The sequence below is a fragment of the Polypterus senegalus genome, chromosome 3, assembly GCF_016835505.1.
Source record: "Polypterus senegalus isolate Bchr_013 chromosome 3, ASM1683550v1, whole genome shotgun sequence".
Lineage (NCBI taxonomy): Eukaryota > Metazoa > Chordata > Cladistia > Polypteriformes > Polypteridae > Polypterus > Polypterus senegalus.
In genome coordinates, this window is record NC_053156.1 from 181631413 (window position 1) to 181649370 (window position 17958).

The window sequence follows — 17958 nt, forward strand, 5'->3', positions numbered from 1 at the left end:
CACCCCATAATGACAGCGTGAAAAAAGTGTAATTGAGGTTTTTGCAAATGTATTAAAAATAAAAAAAACTGAGAAATCACATGTACATAAGTATTCACAGCCTCTGCCATGAAGCTCAAAATTGAGCTCAGATGCATCCTGTTTCCCTGATCATCCTTGAGATGTTACTGCAGCTTAATTGGAGTCCACCTGTGGTAAACTCAGTTGATTGGATATGATTTAGAAAGGCACACACCTGTCTATATAAGGTCACTCTGTCAGAGTTCCAGAGGTCCTCTGTGGAGATAGGAGAACCTTCCAGAAGGACAACCATCTCTGCAGCAATCCACCAACAGGCCTGTATGGTAGAGTGGCCAGACGGACGCCACTCCTTAGTAAAAGGCAGATGGCAGCCCGCCTGGTTTTTGCCAAAAGGCACCTGAAGGACTCTCAGACCATGAGAAACAAAATTCTCTGGTCTGATGAGACAAAGATTGAACTCTTTGGTGTGAATGCCAGGCGTCACGTTTGGAGGAAACCAGGCACCACTCATCACCAGGTCAATACCATCCCTACAGTGAAGCATGGTGGTGGCATCATCATTCTGTGAGGATGTTTTTTAGCGGCAGGAACTGGGAGACTAGTCAGGATAAAGGGAAAGATGACTGCAGCAATGTACAGAGACATCCTGGATGAAAACCTGCTCCAGAGCGCTCTTGACCTCAGACTGGGGTGACGGTTCATCTTTCAGCAGGACAACGACCCTAAGCACACAGTCAAGATATCAAAGGAGTGGCTTCAGGACAGCTCTGGGAATATCCTTGAGTGGCCCAGCCAGAGCACAGACTTGAATCCAATTGAACATCTCTGGAGAGATTTTAAAATGGCTGTGCACTGACACTTCCCATCCAACCTGATGGAGCTTGAGAGGTGCTGCAAAGAGGAATGGGTGAAACTGGCCAAGGATAGGTGTGCCAAGCTTATGGCATCATATTCAAAAAGACTTGAGGCTGTAATTGCTGCCAAAAATGCATCGACAAAGTATTGAGCAAAGGCTGTGAATACTTATGTACATGTGATTTCTCAGTTTTTTTATTTTTATTTGTAATAAATTAGCAAAAACCTTAAGTAAACTTTTTTCACTTTGTCATTATGGGGTGTTGTGTGTAGAATTCTGAGGAAAAAAATGAATTTAATCCATTTTGGAATAAGGCTGTAATATAACAAAATGTGAAAAAGTGATGCGATGTGAATACTTTCCGGATGCACTGTAAATAAGCAAGTTAAGTTTGCAGATGAAACCAAGCTAGGAGGATTAGCAGATAATATCTGTTGAATCTTTACAGAGGGACTTGGACAGCATACATGCTTGAGCAGATTGGAAGCAGATTTAATGTAAGTATTACACATAGGAAGTACAAAATGCAAGATTTAACAAACAATAGGCGGTCGCAGTGGACTCATCATCATCTTTCCAGACAGTTTTCAGAAGCCATTAAGGTTATATTGCATGCTGTGTTGAGTACAGGTCCAATGAAAGATGTTTTGCTCAAGCTTTATAATGCACTATTGAGGCTTCATCTGGAGTAGGCTGCGCAGTTTTGGTCTCCAGGTTACAAAAAAGATAGAACGACTAGGCTGATTCCAGGATTACCATGAATGAGATATGTGGAAAGATTAAACAACTGAGCCTTTTCAGTTTAAGCAAAAAGAAATCTGAAGAGATGTCAAGAGATGACATGAAGTATGCAAAATTGAAAGGAATTAGTACTGTGGATCAACACTTACTTTAAAATGAGTTCTAGTAAAACACTGGGGCAGAGTTGGAAACTTGATGAGGATAAACTTTGCACAAACATTAAGTTTTTCATCATGCAGAGAACCACAGAAACAAGCACCTCTGCAATTATACATGTCTGCTAAGCCATGCTGTATCATTATACAGATTCAATAATGCTGTGGAGAACAGGGTGAAAGTCTTAACAATGTGGAAGCTTTAAAACTCTAAATATATTTGGAGTGAACATATTTAGCAGCTCATTTCATCCCCATCAAAAGCCACATATAACAGAAATAGCCACATGGTTTAAAACTTGCACCAGTTCTTGCTTGTTGCAAAAACCACACTGTGTTTAACAGAAGAGTTAATTTGATAAAACTACAGATTTCCACATCTGTGTACATATTACAATTCATTTCCAACATAAAATGATTGTAATTTATAGCTAAATCTGAGAAAAGAAAGCCACATTCACCCATGAACAATAAATGTTGCCCTTGTTGTCTGTAAATTAGTACTCCAGTTGCACTGGAATCAGTTTTAATACCTAGTATGGTATTAGATGTAAATTTGCCTAAAATTTTAGAAGTGAAATGCAGTTCATTACATAGAATAATCCCAAGGCCACCTCTTTGACAAGTGTCTCTTGAGTTATGAAGGAACACAAAAACCATTTGGTGCTGAATCAGCTAAAGGAATAGTGCCCGAGGCTGAAGCAAAGCTTCAGCATGAAGACACAAATCAGATTTCTTAATATTTACCAAATCGGCTTTACTTCTAAGAGAGTGAGTGTTGAGCAAATGACATTTTAAACTGTAGATGTTTTGAACTGATACTATACCTTAGTATAGTTATAGGTTGCTACAGATCACCCCTGGTGAAACATCTGATTTTAAATATAGGTCTAATTATAGACCTTTATTCTCTGAGTAGTAACTGATATACAATTTGTTTAATGACTCTAGGATTCTTGGTGGAAGCTAGAGAACAAAAAAAGGTGGGATAAACCAATTTAAGAACACAAGTCTCCACACAGGAAGGTGCTCTATATCAGACAGGCAAGTTTGCTGCCATATTTTGGGATAAATTGGCCCTTCCAGTTTAGATAAAGGGGAGAAAGAGAGAGAGAAAGAGAAAATGGGGTTGAAAGCATGCGCGTTGCTGCATCCACCACACAATGAACCACCTGGATTGGGACCCGACTACAACAGGTGACACCTCAGCACCACACTGGACAAATGCTGCTTAATAATTCTTTATAGTTAAATAGTGCTTTTTCACAACTCAAAGCCTTTTTACTAAGTGACTGGGGATTCACTTCAACCACAATTAATGATGTTTACCTGGATGATGCAGTGGCAGTGATGAGAGATAATAGGCCAATTAGAGATAAAGGATGATTGGGTGGCCAGAATGGATGGGGCTGTTGTGATATAGTGGGTCCGCTGCTCAGAATAAGTGGCCAGTTTTAAAATAAATAATCGCAACTTCAGTCCTGGGTACTCACTGTGGCTGTAGGTTTTTGTTACAAGCAAGAGTCACAAGCAGAGCTAATAATTGAGGATTGATCTCATTTAATTAGCTAGTCTGTTTTTCCCTCAACTGTGTATTCTGCATTCAGAAAAGCAGCGCAATATGATTTAAAAATTTTTGGGCTATAGCTTTAAATGCTTAACTCTCTTTTGCCGTCTTCCTATTTTGCACCTTTCACTATAACCTAGTAATGACAATTAAAAGAAAAAGTAGAGCAGACACCCTGGCAATCAATACCGAATGACGAAAGGATGCCAACTACTTCAGCGACAGACCCAATAATTAGTTAATAATGGATTAAATAACCAGAACTGGAAAAGCAGAATGCAAATCAGGAGGAAAATATTGTTTAAATAAATAACCTGAATTATCCACATATACCGTACAAACCCCAAACTATACAAAATATCTTATATTTAAATGTTTCTTTAACGTTTGCAGTGTTTTATTTAATGACAAGATGACCATTAGTTCTGAAGACTATTACTTTCTACTATGATCAGTGCATTGATGTGACACGGGGGCAATTCGCTGCAGCTCCTTTAATATTTTCTGTCTTTATCTCAATACTGTGAACAAGCTACTAGAGTCCTGCACACATTCATATAGCCTTGAAATCACATAAACCACAAAGAAATCTGATTTTTGTGGGGTTCTGAATTTTTCACTACACAGACCCTTCCAAGAATTTTGCACCCAATGCACACATACCAAGTATTAGCAAAGGTCTAAATCATGCGCGTTTTGGGTTGTTTTAGTATAGATCTGAATATTTTTGTAAATGATGCAAAAACAGTGTGGCCAGAGATGGATTTTGTTTTAAATTAAAATGGGGTAGTGTGGATGTAGCCATAGGCTCTCATTAATTCCACTTCTATTACAATATGGAGATATGATCTGTAATTGTTTAACTTGTAGATGGCATTATAAATTGCTTTTAATACAATGGCTTAAACAATCCTGACAAAGGAAGGCTTCACATTCATTCTCCAATTGGCCATGTACAGATGTTTGTTTGAGCATCATATGCAATCAGAATTATGCATCTAGGGCTAAGGAATGTGGGAGGAAACTGTACCCCCAGCAGAGTAACAAAAGTTGTAAAGTAAATAGACAAGTTTCAAATTATGTGACTTGTGCACGCTGGCAATGAAATGAGCTGCTTCATTTGTTAATTCCAAAATAAAATGTACATTTGGAGTATCAAAACACTAAATACATCTCTCTTGGAATTGGACATATACTAACAGAGACATGCTGTTACAGCAATCAGGGCAAAACAGCACACTGAATACAATCTACAAAAGTTAAATTTGAGTCAGTTTTGTTTCTGATGGCAAACTAATATTCACAAGTAAAACCTCTGATGAACGATGTGAAAAAAATTAGATGGGTCCAGCTGCAGACCTCCCCCAACCCTAATCTTAACCATGGTGTAACCAGGTGATATCGCTCATGTATATTATAAAGCGATAACATCCTCAATGGAGTGGAGCTCTAGTGGTCAACAGCAAGTCTATTGGGGGAAAAAAGCACCAGTGAGCACATAACACCCATCCTACTTTACCTTCACTGGCTTGGATTCTGGCGTCAACTGGGCTGCCACGGTTTTCAGGTGCTCTCTTTCTGTGTGTACAAACCCCATTTCCAAAAAAGTTGACACTTTCTAAAAAATGCAACAAAAACTAAAATCTGTAATTTGGTAATTCACTTGAACCTTAATTTAATAGGCAAAGGGACAAAAAGTATTTTCAGTGTTTTCACCTACAAACTTAAGTTTTATTTGTTAAACAAGCTTAGAAATTGATGCCTGCAAAATAGTCCAAAAAAGTTGGGACAGAGGCAAGTTTACCACTGGGTCACATCCCCTTTTAACTCCACTTCTTAATCATTTGGAAACTGAAGAAACTAATTGTTGCAGTTTTTCCAAGTGGATTTTTTTTGCCCATTCTTGCTGTATATGATACTTGAGCTGCTTAACAGTCTATGGTTGCAGTTGTCTAATTCTCCTTTTCATGATGCACCAGACACTAACAGTAGACAGATTTGGATTGCAGGCAGGCAAGTGAAGCTCATGGACTATGACTCCTAGCTTTTAAAATTTGTGAGAACGAGGCCTGGCATTGACCTGCTGAAATATACATGGAGTAACTGTCATTTTCTCTTATCTTGCTCACACTACTGATGTACTGGCATGCACAGCTGCTGCAGCTCAAACATCAGCACTTGTGCTTCTGACAGCTGCTATTGTGTGCTAAATGCTGTGTGCGTCAAGCAGACCTGACGTAGCTGTAACACTATTCCAGCCACAGGATGGGTTCAGTACGGCACGATTATCATTGGATTTTTCATGTTGTCTGTCAATCTTGGATGGAATGAGTTTTGTCATTGCTGTATCAATCAAGTCTTATTTCTACTAAGGAAAAGTCGTACCACTATAATGATCTTTATTGATTTTATTGCCCAGCCCTACTATGTACTCTCTTTTGCCTCTATGATAGAGCAATAGGATAAATGGTGTAATAATTTAAATGACTTATTCTTGGCATTTTCAAAGGACAGTTTACCTTTTAATTTTTTACCATTTTGTAACCAATGTATCAGATTAATTTAAATGACAATGAAACTAAGATTGCAACCACATTAGATATGGCAAATAAAATTCTAACAGATATGATGAAAATAAACTATTTAAATATTGTACATTAAAAACCCTTGCCATTTTCAATACATAAATTTACAAAGGTTTATAATTTTGTAATAAAGAAATCAGATTAGATATAAGCGATAGTACTGTATAATTATTTAATGCAGTGTTTTTCAGGTACTGTACTGAGTTATGGGCTGCTGCTAGGTCACCCATGTCATTGTTTAACAGGCATACTCATACCACCAAGAGAGACATGAACACCCTGCGTGACCCTAACAATTTCACTGTGTTCACCATGGTGGAGGTGCTCTGATGTTTGAGCTGAATTCAGCAAAGGGAAGCCTCTCTATCCTGCTGACTTTTCACTTATTTCACCAGTGTTGGACATGATTACACAGAGCATCAAAACCTAAGAGATTTTGCTTCTCATCGATTGACAATTTCATGAACTTTCAATCCAAAACTCTACGCTAAGCTGCTTCTTCAGCCTGGTGTGAAGTAGTGTAAGTGATAATGCTTAGTAACCTCTGTTAACAAAGCTCAGTTTGGCCTAATCTTTTTTTAAACTGGCTGATCTAAGCACAGCTTGGAAACAGAGGTGTGAGTGAGAGAGTAATATTGAGAGAGGGAGAGAGAAAATGACGATGTACAGTACTTTTATTTTCAGAGAACAGCAGTAGCTGAAACTATTAGAATAAAGAGTTGTCAAGTCCTTTAATTAGTGGTGCAACAGCATTAGTGACAATCAATTATGCATTTATTTATTAAAAAGTTTCAATTTGTAAAGTACATGCAAATACTGTACATTATATTGTTATGTAGTGAAACTGTTTGGCCATACCACCCAGGCCTACTTAAGAGTCCATAATTTCAAGTGTGAGAAGTGAGTTAACTGTAGAATTTTTGACATCTGTTAGATGCGAGTATGATGTGTTACCAGTGTGAAGTCCAGTAAATTACAAGCTCTTAGGCTGTGCAAATATGAAGCATCTGCTACTCTCTTATATCAGGAATACCACCGGACATCTTACTAACAATTCAACTGGGATTTGATAATTTAAGTACAATACCAATTCATTTTCTGATTATGCCAATCTTAATCTCTTGCATTTGAATAATTCTTGTGTGATCTGACCTTTCTAAAACTCCTGGGATGATGAAGCCTCTAACCCTTACATCCCATTTACTGCCATTGAAATTAAACAACATTTACACTTTGTGCAGTCTGGAAAGTCATCGTGGTCACTTGATAATTCTCCACAACCCACATATTTCAGAAGAAATTACAGTTTACTCCTTTTCAAATTCTAAAATCTGCTATTTCCACCACTGAATGAAAGATTTCCATGTTAATTTACTATAAGCAGAGTGATTTGACAATATCCGACGTCTCCATATTATTGATGCATCACAAAATTTACCCGGGAAACAGCTTTGCTATGCTTGAATGTTTAGAAGGCAATGAAATGCTATGCTCTGCTCTGACAAATCATTTTCCATTCAGTCTTTCACAAAACTTTACCCATGGCTATCTAGAAGTCAAACCTAATCTCCACTATAACCTTGCATGGCACTCACCACAAAATTGCACTTTATGCTGACAACATCCTTTTTCTCAGTGATGTCAAAAGTATTCAAACTTCCATACGTTGCTCCATTTTCCAAAATTATTTTTCTGCAATAGAGCTTGGAAAAGTCAAGGCCTATTCTAGTAGGATCATGCAAAGCAGGAACCAAGTCAGTATTGGGCACTAGCCCAAACAAACTTCAAATCTGCTCTATTTAAAATTGTAATAACAAAGTTATTTTAAAAATATTTTAAACATGATAGACGGTGGCTTACATAATAAGTGCATCATTTACCTGTGTTCTCATATAATGCACATGACATTAGCAAGAAAACACACTATCATGGTGTTTATAAACATTTATTTAAAATTTCAAATATTGTTCAGGTCAAAAGATTAATTCTAAATATTGATACAAGCTCCATTTTAATTAACTAAAGGGTTCTATGTTGCTTGACATTCTTTTCCCTTTGCATGACTTATAAATTACTCATTTGCAGAGTTTTGTTTTAGGTCATGCCACATCACTACACTTCATATGGAGGCACTCTTCGGTTAATGAGGACATAATATGCTCTCAAACACAAAGTGCTTGTAATTTGCACACTTGCTTTAAGATGACTCATCTCTTCAAAAAGCATATGGGCCCTTATTAGGTTCTCTATTCATCCATTGCCCTATCAAACCATCAACCATTGTGGACTTTTCCATTTGTGGATACTTTTCCTCGTATCCAGGGACTGACTGTAGTTGCTTCTGGCTAATTAGGGAATCCATTCCCGCACATTTTTATAATTCCCGGGAAACCGGGAACGGCCAAGCTCGCATACAGTATATAGCATGTAAAAGTGTTAAAATCGATCAAGAAATAACCGAGTTATAGTTGAAAATAAGTGGCACGGTTTTTTGGCCCAGAGTGTAGTGTGATGCCGATTAATTCAGTCAACAACAGACCAGCAGCAGTCGTCAGTCTCCCGGCGCCCACTAATGGCGCTTTTCCACTGCATAGTACGGCACAGCACGGTTCAGTACAGCTCACCTTGGTTCGGCTCAGTTTGCGTTTCGACTGCAGTTTAGTACCGCTTTAGAGTGGGAGGGATTATTCACGTGTCGTTATAGTTGCGCCGCCTCTACTGCCGTCACATCATCATAAACGCGGCACAAGCGGTCTCCAGAAAAACTTTTTCATTCCGCGTCAACGAGAGGAACGTCTGTACTTCCTCAATAGACCACGAAACAGCCATTTTTGGTTAAAAGTGCGTCCGAACCTTTGCTGGCTGTGCTAAAAATCTAGCGGGTCTGTTGTGTCTCGTGTCGCAAGTTCAGTGACGCAGTAATGACGATTTTCTCCGGCCAATCAGTGACCAGCAGAGTTTACATGTCACGTTTTGGTAACGGTTCGGCGCGCTTGGAACCTCGGCTGAGGTGGTACTAAAAAAAGGACCAGGTACCAGGTACTGTTCCCAGTGGAAAACCCCCCAAAAGTGAGCTGAACTGAACCGTGTCGTACTATGCAGTGGAAAAGCGCCATAAGACTGAGCACAGTGGACTGGGAGGAATCTGCACTTTGCAGCTCACAAATGCTGGGACGGGTTAGAGTTCATTGACATCTGCCAGACAACAGCTTTGAACAGCAACTTGAAATTGCAATGCGTCAATCTGTTGCTTCTGCATTATCTGTGCCAAGAAACTTGCCAACACAGAATGATGACAAGAAACCGGATGCATCAGTAAAAGATGAAATGGTGGTGTTTCAGAGCAACAGCAAGTGCAGGTGTTGTTTAGAACAAGTGTATCAGTATCTGATGACTGTGCTGCCTACTTCAGTGAAGGCAGAGCGTGCTTTCTCAGCAGCTGGCGTACTCTGCACAAAGGTGCGCTCTTGGCTGGACGGCCGCACGCTGGACACGTTGTGCTTTCTACGCTCTTATTACCGCAACTAACTAGATCGGGGTGCCCAACACGTCAATCGCAATCGACCGGTAGATCAGAAAGGTAGTGCAGGTAGATCGCGTTGCATTAAAAAAAAAAAAATTTTTTTTTTTTATTTTAGTCTATCATATATCCTCCCTATGGCATTTGCCACTTGTTTGACATACAGATTGGCCAGTCTGAGATCTCTTTTCTTCTAACACACTGGTCATCTTACATGCACACATACAATCAGATTGTGATTCAGACTACTAATGCCATGAATGTAATTACCCCGATCTACATACTGTCAAATAAACGAACCACACGCCGTTGGTTCGCCTCGGATGCTGACATCTGAGATTCGATCCCCGACATGGAGTGTAGTGAGTGTGTACGCCTCATGATCCCAGAATTAGGACGAAACACGTGTTGCATACTCTCTGCATTATTTCACAGTAAAACTATGCTCTATATATATATATATATATATTTCTCCGCTGCAAAGCACGCGTATTTTGCTTCACAACGGAGAAGTAGTGTGTTAAAGTTGTTATGAAAAAGAAAAGGAAACATTTTAAAAATAATGTAACATGTAGTGGTGCAACGGATCACTGTTGATCTGTGATCTGAACCGATTCCCATCCACGGTTCGGTACCCACGTGATCCGAAGTGCCTACTTTTGCACTGTCTAACTCAAACTAACAAGTGGTGTGAAAACAAGGGAGTTGTGCCCTGCTATACTCTTTCACACTGATGTACAAGGTGCCTCGAGAAAGAAACAATCTTGTTTTCACTCACCTTTCCCAAACTGCCATGTGTAATCACTGTCTTACTCATCATGTACAACTTGCATCACTATGTAAACTGGTGATCATTTTTTGAAAAACAATGATCTGCTCTAAATCAAGCTTTACTGTACTGAAACAAGGTGTCAAGTCTATGTCAGCCCTAGCTTCCTGTATCGAACCTACTAATGCACATTTAAAGATTTGATTGCTTCTCTGAGTTTGTTCCCAGCACTAATGTGCAAAAATTAAATTAGTAAACTCCTCAATAACTTAATGTATCATTAAAATATTTATGGCAAACTCAGCTTTTTCTTCAAATTTTCAATCATATGTTCAATGTTATTTCTTGTGTAGAAAATTATTTTTTTGGAATATGCAAAAATTTTTTTGCCTGATGTTGATAGTCTGCCTTTGAAATCCCTGAACAGGTCCTGCAGTGTTCTAGTGTGCATAGTCAGCATGTATTTTTCAGTTACTCCTTGGGGCTTTTAAAGAATAGAGCCTTTCCAGTGACCTGTTTGGGTGCTTGTGATGCAATGTAAAGCATGGATTAACTTGTACATCTTGCTGTTTCGGAGTAGTTGACCTAATTATGAATCATTTTGTTTAATTATATATAATTTAGCATTTTGCCCAATTAAAAACCTTGTAAAATTATTGCATTTCTGCTTTCAGTATTGAGCAGCTGAAGTTGACATTTCTTTCAGCACTGCCTTTCAGTGTTTGTACTATATGACAACTATGTTGACATTCATTTTTGTGATTTTTTTAATGGCCTCACACCACTCACTTGGGGACAGAAGTAATACCATCTGCACTTGCTGTCTGTCTTCAGCACCATGAAGTGAGTCGACCCAAGCCAGGATCCTTCAAACATGCCACTGTATATATTGTGACGTATGTGATGGAAGAAATGGACTCTCTTTCTAGCTAATTTTAAAAAACTAATAAAAATAAACACCCTTTCATACAAACATACTCAAGAGAGATGTAGGAATAACTGCCTTAACACGCAACTGTCATCTCCTATATTAATAAATGTCACTAAAAGCGTCTGGCCTCCCTAATATTTTAGCTTGTCCCCGGTTACAGGCTCAGTATGAACATGGTGTTCCCAACCCAATCCAGCAGGGCTACTCTGAGAAGATGATTTGAATTTAACTCTGAGATGACAGTAACAGAATTGGATTTTAATGAAGATTATAGTTGTATATACCTAAGTTTTATTGTGTGCTTTATCACTGAAAGACTCCAAGAATGGTTTTAAAAAGAACTGTTTTTATACTTCCACTTGTGCAACTCAGAACCCAAAACATGACAGTTGGCACCAGAAGTGGGGATGCACATATGAATCAACAATTTTATGTTCAATAAGAACCTCTTCTGCCTGAGCCTGAAGAAAACCTGTGCCCTAGGATCCTGATTTGTGCTAGATATTTGCTACAGAAAATGTCTCCTGCAAATGGCCTGGAGTGTTTTTTAATTTAACCTTTAGCAAACCACCAGAATTAATGCACTGGTATTGACATGACTAGGTGTTCATTCTCAGTATGTTACTATGTAGACATCCACAGCAAGCTGTATGTAGTCTCCCCTTAGACAGGACTGATCATCATTTTTTAAAATCAGCAGATTCTGCTTCATACCTCGGACTTGGAAGCTGTCAAATTTATCTTTAATGTCCTAATAGAGCTCATGATCAAGTCTGGCTGAATCTTATTCAGAACTATTGGAGTGAGGATCCCATGGAATTATAGACAAATTTGAGATTGATAAAGTGTTAAATAGAAGTAAAGAAACTGTGCAAATAGATGCTTGAGCATATTCATTAACATATGGATTTGGTAAGAAGATTGGAAGGGGCATAAACTACTTGGAAAGAGCCACCCTTAATTGGAACCAATTCTTGACGTCTCCTCATCTTCAGGATTCTGAACATGGAGGATAGAGCATTGGTAGTTCCTTCCTTTAGGAATGCAGTGAATCAGACAAATATTCTAGTTAGAGTTTTTAAATCACAATTTACAAACTGAGCCTAATTTAAACAGCGAGAACGAAGAGCTTCCTTTTGGAAGACCTAAAGAACTTTGTTGCAACCATGCAGAGCATATATCTGAATTTGAAGGATCTGTGCCTTCAACTTTTTCCAATGAGAACAAACCTTTTCTAAATCAAAACATTCGAAAGAAGACAGAGCCTGAACATGCCAAGTTATAAACGGAAGAAAGAAATTTACAATTCATTTAAACAAACATGACTTGATAATGAGGAGTTGTATTAAAACACCACATTTGACGTAAAAGGTCTTCTTGTACTGCATAATATCAGACCACATATCAATTGACTACACAGAGCACTTAGTTATTCCACAGGATCGCAGGGAAACTGCCTTCATGTATGTATTAGGAAGGCATCTTGGTTTAATCTGGCTAAAAATGTAGAACTATTTTTAAAAACTTGTTTCAGTTGTCAGATAGTGTCTACTTATTGACCTACATTAGTATCATTAATAAATAAGTTAATTATAGAAGTTCCTTTTAAAAGAGTGGTAATAGACATCATATATGTTGTTGTCAACCAGATATCTGAAAGTTACAGTGTTATGAACAGCAAATTTGACTGGTAGGCATTAACTGAGGAATACCTTATGAGACTTTGAAGTAGAGGGCGTACACTGGTCCACTAAGAATGAAGGAAGAATTGGGTGAAACTCTTCCTATTAAGAAGCCAAGTACTATTTTTAACACACCTGAACAGATGGATCAACTGAAAGATTCAATAAAATTTCAAAAGAATCAGATTTATTGCTTAATGATGACCCAACAAAGAGGGTGCGACAGTTTCTCATGTAAAGAGCCCTACATAATGTTTGGGACAAAGACATTTTTCCTTGATTCAATTTTATGATTTGTAATTTTAAACTGTAGAGCAAACAATTCAGATGTAATTAAAGTACACACTGTAGGCTTTAATTTAAGGTTAATGGCATATACTTCAGTCACACCATGTAGAAATTACAATACTTTTTATATATTGTCCTCCCATATCATGTCTCAATAATGATTGGAAAATAGAAATGGTCAGTATATTAAAAGCAGTCATATATTTAGTACTTTGTCATATATCCCTTTCATGCAATGACTGCTTGTAGTCTGTGATTCAAAGACATCAAGTGCTGAATATCTTTTCTTGGCAATACTCTGCCAAGCATCTAATGCAGCCATCTTCTGCTCCTGCTGTTTGGATGGTTTATCCCATAAAGTTTTCTCTACAGCATATTAAAAGCATGCAAAACTGGATTTAAATCGGGTGACTGGCCTGGCCATTAACAGTAGAATTACCAAAGCCTACAAAAAAACTTGTAATCCCGGGCCCACCTTAAATCCGTTCACACCTCTCCGTCATTGCCTTTTGTATTATGTGTTGAGCACCACAAGCAGCCTGCTATCCCCCCACCAACACAGAAAGGGCAATAATATGTCATTATATGGAATACATGCATTTCACGTATGTTCAGTGTCTACAACAATCTATGTAAACACATCGTTTTTGATGTTTTAGTAATAATTGACAAAATGTAGACATGAAGTGCATAATGTGTGAAGACTGAAGTCCAAATATCAAATAAACACTTTCACAAAAAAGTACAAGTATAGCAAAACAAGTGCACTTTTATCTTTATATATAAAGCGCTACCGTGGCTGTTTGTTTGTCTGTCCATGATTTTAAATCACCTGTAGCTCGAAAAACCGTTTGACCTATTGACCTGAAATTTGGCACACATATACTACGAGAAGTCTACTATCTGCTTTCTGGCTGATGATTGACCTACAAGGTTATTCCTCTTTTTATTTTTATTTTATTGTAGAATCAACTCTCAGCAGCAGCCAGCAGGGTGGCCGTGCAAGGCGCATGCGTATGGGTGCCGTTCTCATCCTTACCAAATTTGCTGTCATTTCCCCTACCTCTTCATATCTTAAATCTTTCCTGAGGCAGATTGAAGACTAAACGTACTAAGTAACTGCAACACAAACACAGACTTAATCAGTTTTAATGCGAAAAGATGCCGACAAATGAAGCCACGGTAGGCTGGTGAAAAGCAGAGCTGCTCAGGGAGCAGCAAGCGCATTAACCTCTGACCAAACGAATGCTAAAAATTACAGAGAAAAAGTATGAAAACTATTAATGCTCAAGTCAAATGTATTCACTGCACGTTATCATGCAGTGTGCCATTACTGGTTCAAGAATATAACTGCAGACAAAGAACTTATGCTAGGGTGCGACATTGACACGCCCTTAATATGACCGCTTCGGTGGTGCAGCAGTAAGAACTGCTGACTCGTAATCAAGATATTTATGGTTCAATCCCAGAAGTTTCTGTTTTGAATAGCGAGCTGTTCTTATTTTTATTATAGAATAAAAACAAATTTGATTTGAGGCTGTAACAGCCGGTTTAAATTTATGGTACTTGTAAGGGCTCATTTATACTTCACGCTCAGAACGCGTACGCGTCCGCATCATGGCTGCCACGCGTTCCCAGCGTTCATTTCACGCGTCCTCCGAGCAGGTCCTCAGAAATTAACGCGACGCGTGCGCGAGTTGCAGTACCAGCAAAAGTCGGGGCGCAGTGTGCTAAAAGTCGGAACGTGACGTCAGAGTCTCTGTTTACTATCTACATGTGACAGCAAGCCTCTGGAGATCCTTCGGGGATCGATGTGCGCGCTTTGCTGTTTGATGAATGGTTCAAAGTGTTGAAGCAAAATGCCGACATACAGATGCATTCGTGGTGCTTTTATATTCAAGCGTCGCATATTCCCGATCGTAATGACACGATACATTTTAAAAGTCTCACATACCATCTTTTGTGTCGTCTTTTTTAATTTTTTTATTTTTGCAACTCAACAGCAACATAATGTATAGCGTTATATTTGAACCACTGAGAAAAAAACAAAGGACACGGTGAAAACGTGTATTTTGTGATTTAAAGTGGAAATTTCGGCTTTAATCTCGAATTGTCCACTTTAACCTCTAGTTTACTTTATCATTAAAGCAGACCATCGTAAACGTCATCCCAGTTTTTATTCGCTACGAGCTTCTTGGACCTGACAGCTGTGGCAAGCAGCAAAAGATCACCACACAGAACACATTAAACGTCTGATATTCCAACTCTCTGCACATTTAGAATCTTTAGATTTATACTTGATATCACTTTCATGATGAAATGCATTAAAGTGTGTATGTTACATTTTACATATAATTTCATTTAAATAATGAATACTGTTAATAATTACACACATGGGGGTGACACGGTGGCGGAGCAATAGCACTGCTGTCTCGCAGGGAGTTACGTTGCTGGCATTTCCTGCTTGTATTCCAAACTGTGCTCCGGTTTCCTTCCAAAGATAAGCAGATTTGGGGATTTGGTGCCGCTAAAATGACGCTAGTGTATGTGTGCTTGTATTCACCTTGCGATGAGTGGAGACCTCGTCCAGGGATTGTTTCTCAGTCGTGCCCAATGCTTGTTGGAATGGACACATCCCTGGATTGATGGATTTAATCAATAAACATCCTTTTCACAGATATTGCGGTAAGATGTTATCGGAATTTAATAGATGATTTAGGCAATTCACAACACAGAGAAGCCAAACATGTTCTCACCGTGATAATATCTCACACTGCCACCTGGTGGACTCCTCCAGATTTACGTAAATTACGCGCGCAAGTATAAACACTTCAACGCTTGCGTAGCAGGAGCGTCCGCTGCAGCATGCGTCGCGTGAAGTATAAATGAGCCCTAAAGGTTTATATATATTTTTTTTTTTAAATTCAGTTTTACTCTCTCAGTCTTATTCATACTCGTCCCGATCTGGCACTGTTGTTTTCGGATAAAGACGTGCTATAGCAAAGGTGAACTCAGATGAGGACAAGGGTTCTACATCGGAGAAAGAGAATAGAAATTCTCCCTGCAAGAAACGTACACTCACATATAACAACAACATAGCAACATCAGGTGTAAAGGTGAAAGATGGCACCGTTTAGATGAAGCAGCAACAGGTCGGGCATCATCCTGCCAGTCTGTCCACCCCACACCTGTCCTTCAATGAAACAGCACAGGTTACAGAGCTCGCCAAGGTATCGTGCAAAGTCCTGTTAGTGATGGTCTTTATATGAAAACCACATATATATGTTACTTATATAAAAGCCAGATTGAATGTTTACCTATATTTAATTTACTTATCTTCCTATAGCATAAAGTCACAACTAAACTGCACAGCTTCCTCCGTTTGATCGACATGGGCATGCTCACGAAGTACATGCGCTTCAGTTGCAGGTGGAAGCTCCTGTCGGATCCTACACAATGGTGTTTGATCTTATTCAGAAAAAGATCCAAGTCGCCCCACGGGGGAAACAATTTCCGAAACTAAGGTCATAAAGGTCATATTTGGACATTATATACTTCACATCAATATTTTACCTGTATTATTATAACATATGAAAAAAAATTGTTTTAGTTATATGTTTGATAAGAAATTACATCCCACATTTACATAGATCGCTGTAGACATGGAACACACATGAAATGCATGTTTTAAATAATATATTTTCCTATACAATTCCAGACACCTCACTCCCAGATAAAACAGACCTCAGCTGCCTCAGTGGGGGATGGGATAGCAGGCAAAAAATCTCCACCCTGGATGGTATGTAGTAATTAAAAAAACTGGAAAACTATTTCATACTAGAAAAAAGCGGACAACAGAAACAGGATGATGCTTTAAGATGGGACAGTTATTACAGGAGATATATAGTGAATTTTCCTACTTGTGTTGTCCCTTTATCTAATTTTACAAAGATTTGAAAGAATCAGATTGCTTGGACTGACGCTTGTGATAAAGCTTTTATGGATTTAAGGTTTTTATTTACCATTCTTAAATTTGTGATCAACAGGAACATCCAATCATGTATTTAAATCTCAAATTACTGCTTAAAGAACATAACCATTCAACTATTGAAAAAGAAAAAATATCTGGTGGTAACATCAACATACAATTATACTGGTTACTGATTGATTACACACTGTTGTAATAAATTTACAGGCATAAGGACACAAATTTAAGAATCATTAGGTATTTTATTTAAATACAGCCTTTTAATTTTTATTTCAATACCTTTCAAGTAAACATGTTAAAGCAGATGTCCTTTCTTCACTCACAGACCTTGTAACGGAGGATCACTTCTCTAACATGAACAAAGCTAAGAATGAGGGTGTGACAAAAAGGATAGAAAATGTTGCACCTTCACTTTCTTGATAGACTTTAGTTTCAAAGAAAACACGCTTTCTTATAAGAAGTAATCAGTGATCACTTAATGTGCCTTAATGTGAAGTTCTCATACCTCATGTTAATAATCATTAACAGTGCCTCTCTCATTAATGTCTTAGATTTTTTCTTGGCAACAGAGCCTGTGTCATTATGCCCAGTCTTAAATGTGTTGTCACCACTCCCTCTTATTAGAAGAAACTTCAGAATTTTATTAAGTTGGAGAAAACGAATGCAGATTGGTTTTACTGAAGATTAGTTACATGTTCTTTTGCGTTTTTGTTGCTAGAAAGTATGTGAATTTTCCCTTGGGATTAATAAAGTATCTATCGATCTATCTAGAAGACACTAAATCTGTTTTCACTTCAAGAATAAAGTGTTCTTAAAGAACTGTTTATTAATTTCATTTGTACAACTAAAATGTGA

General features: G+C 38.2%; 1 protein-coding gene across 2 annotated transcripts in view; it reads right to left on the reverse strand.

Moving 5' to 3' along the window:
• Positions 1-17958, reverse strand: part of LOC120525727 (WD repeat-containing protein 26) — a 199686-nt gene that overhangs the window by 113934 nt on the left and 67794 nt on the right. The gene's annotated exons all lie outside the window — the stretch shown is intronic.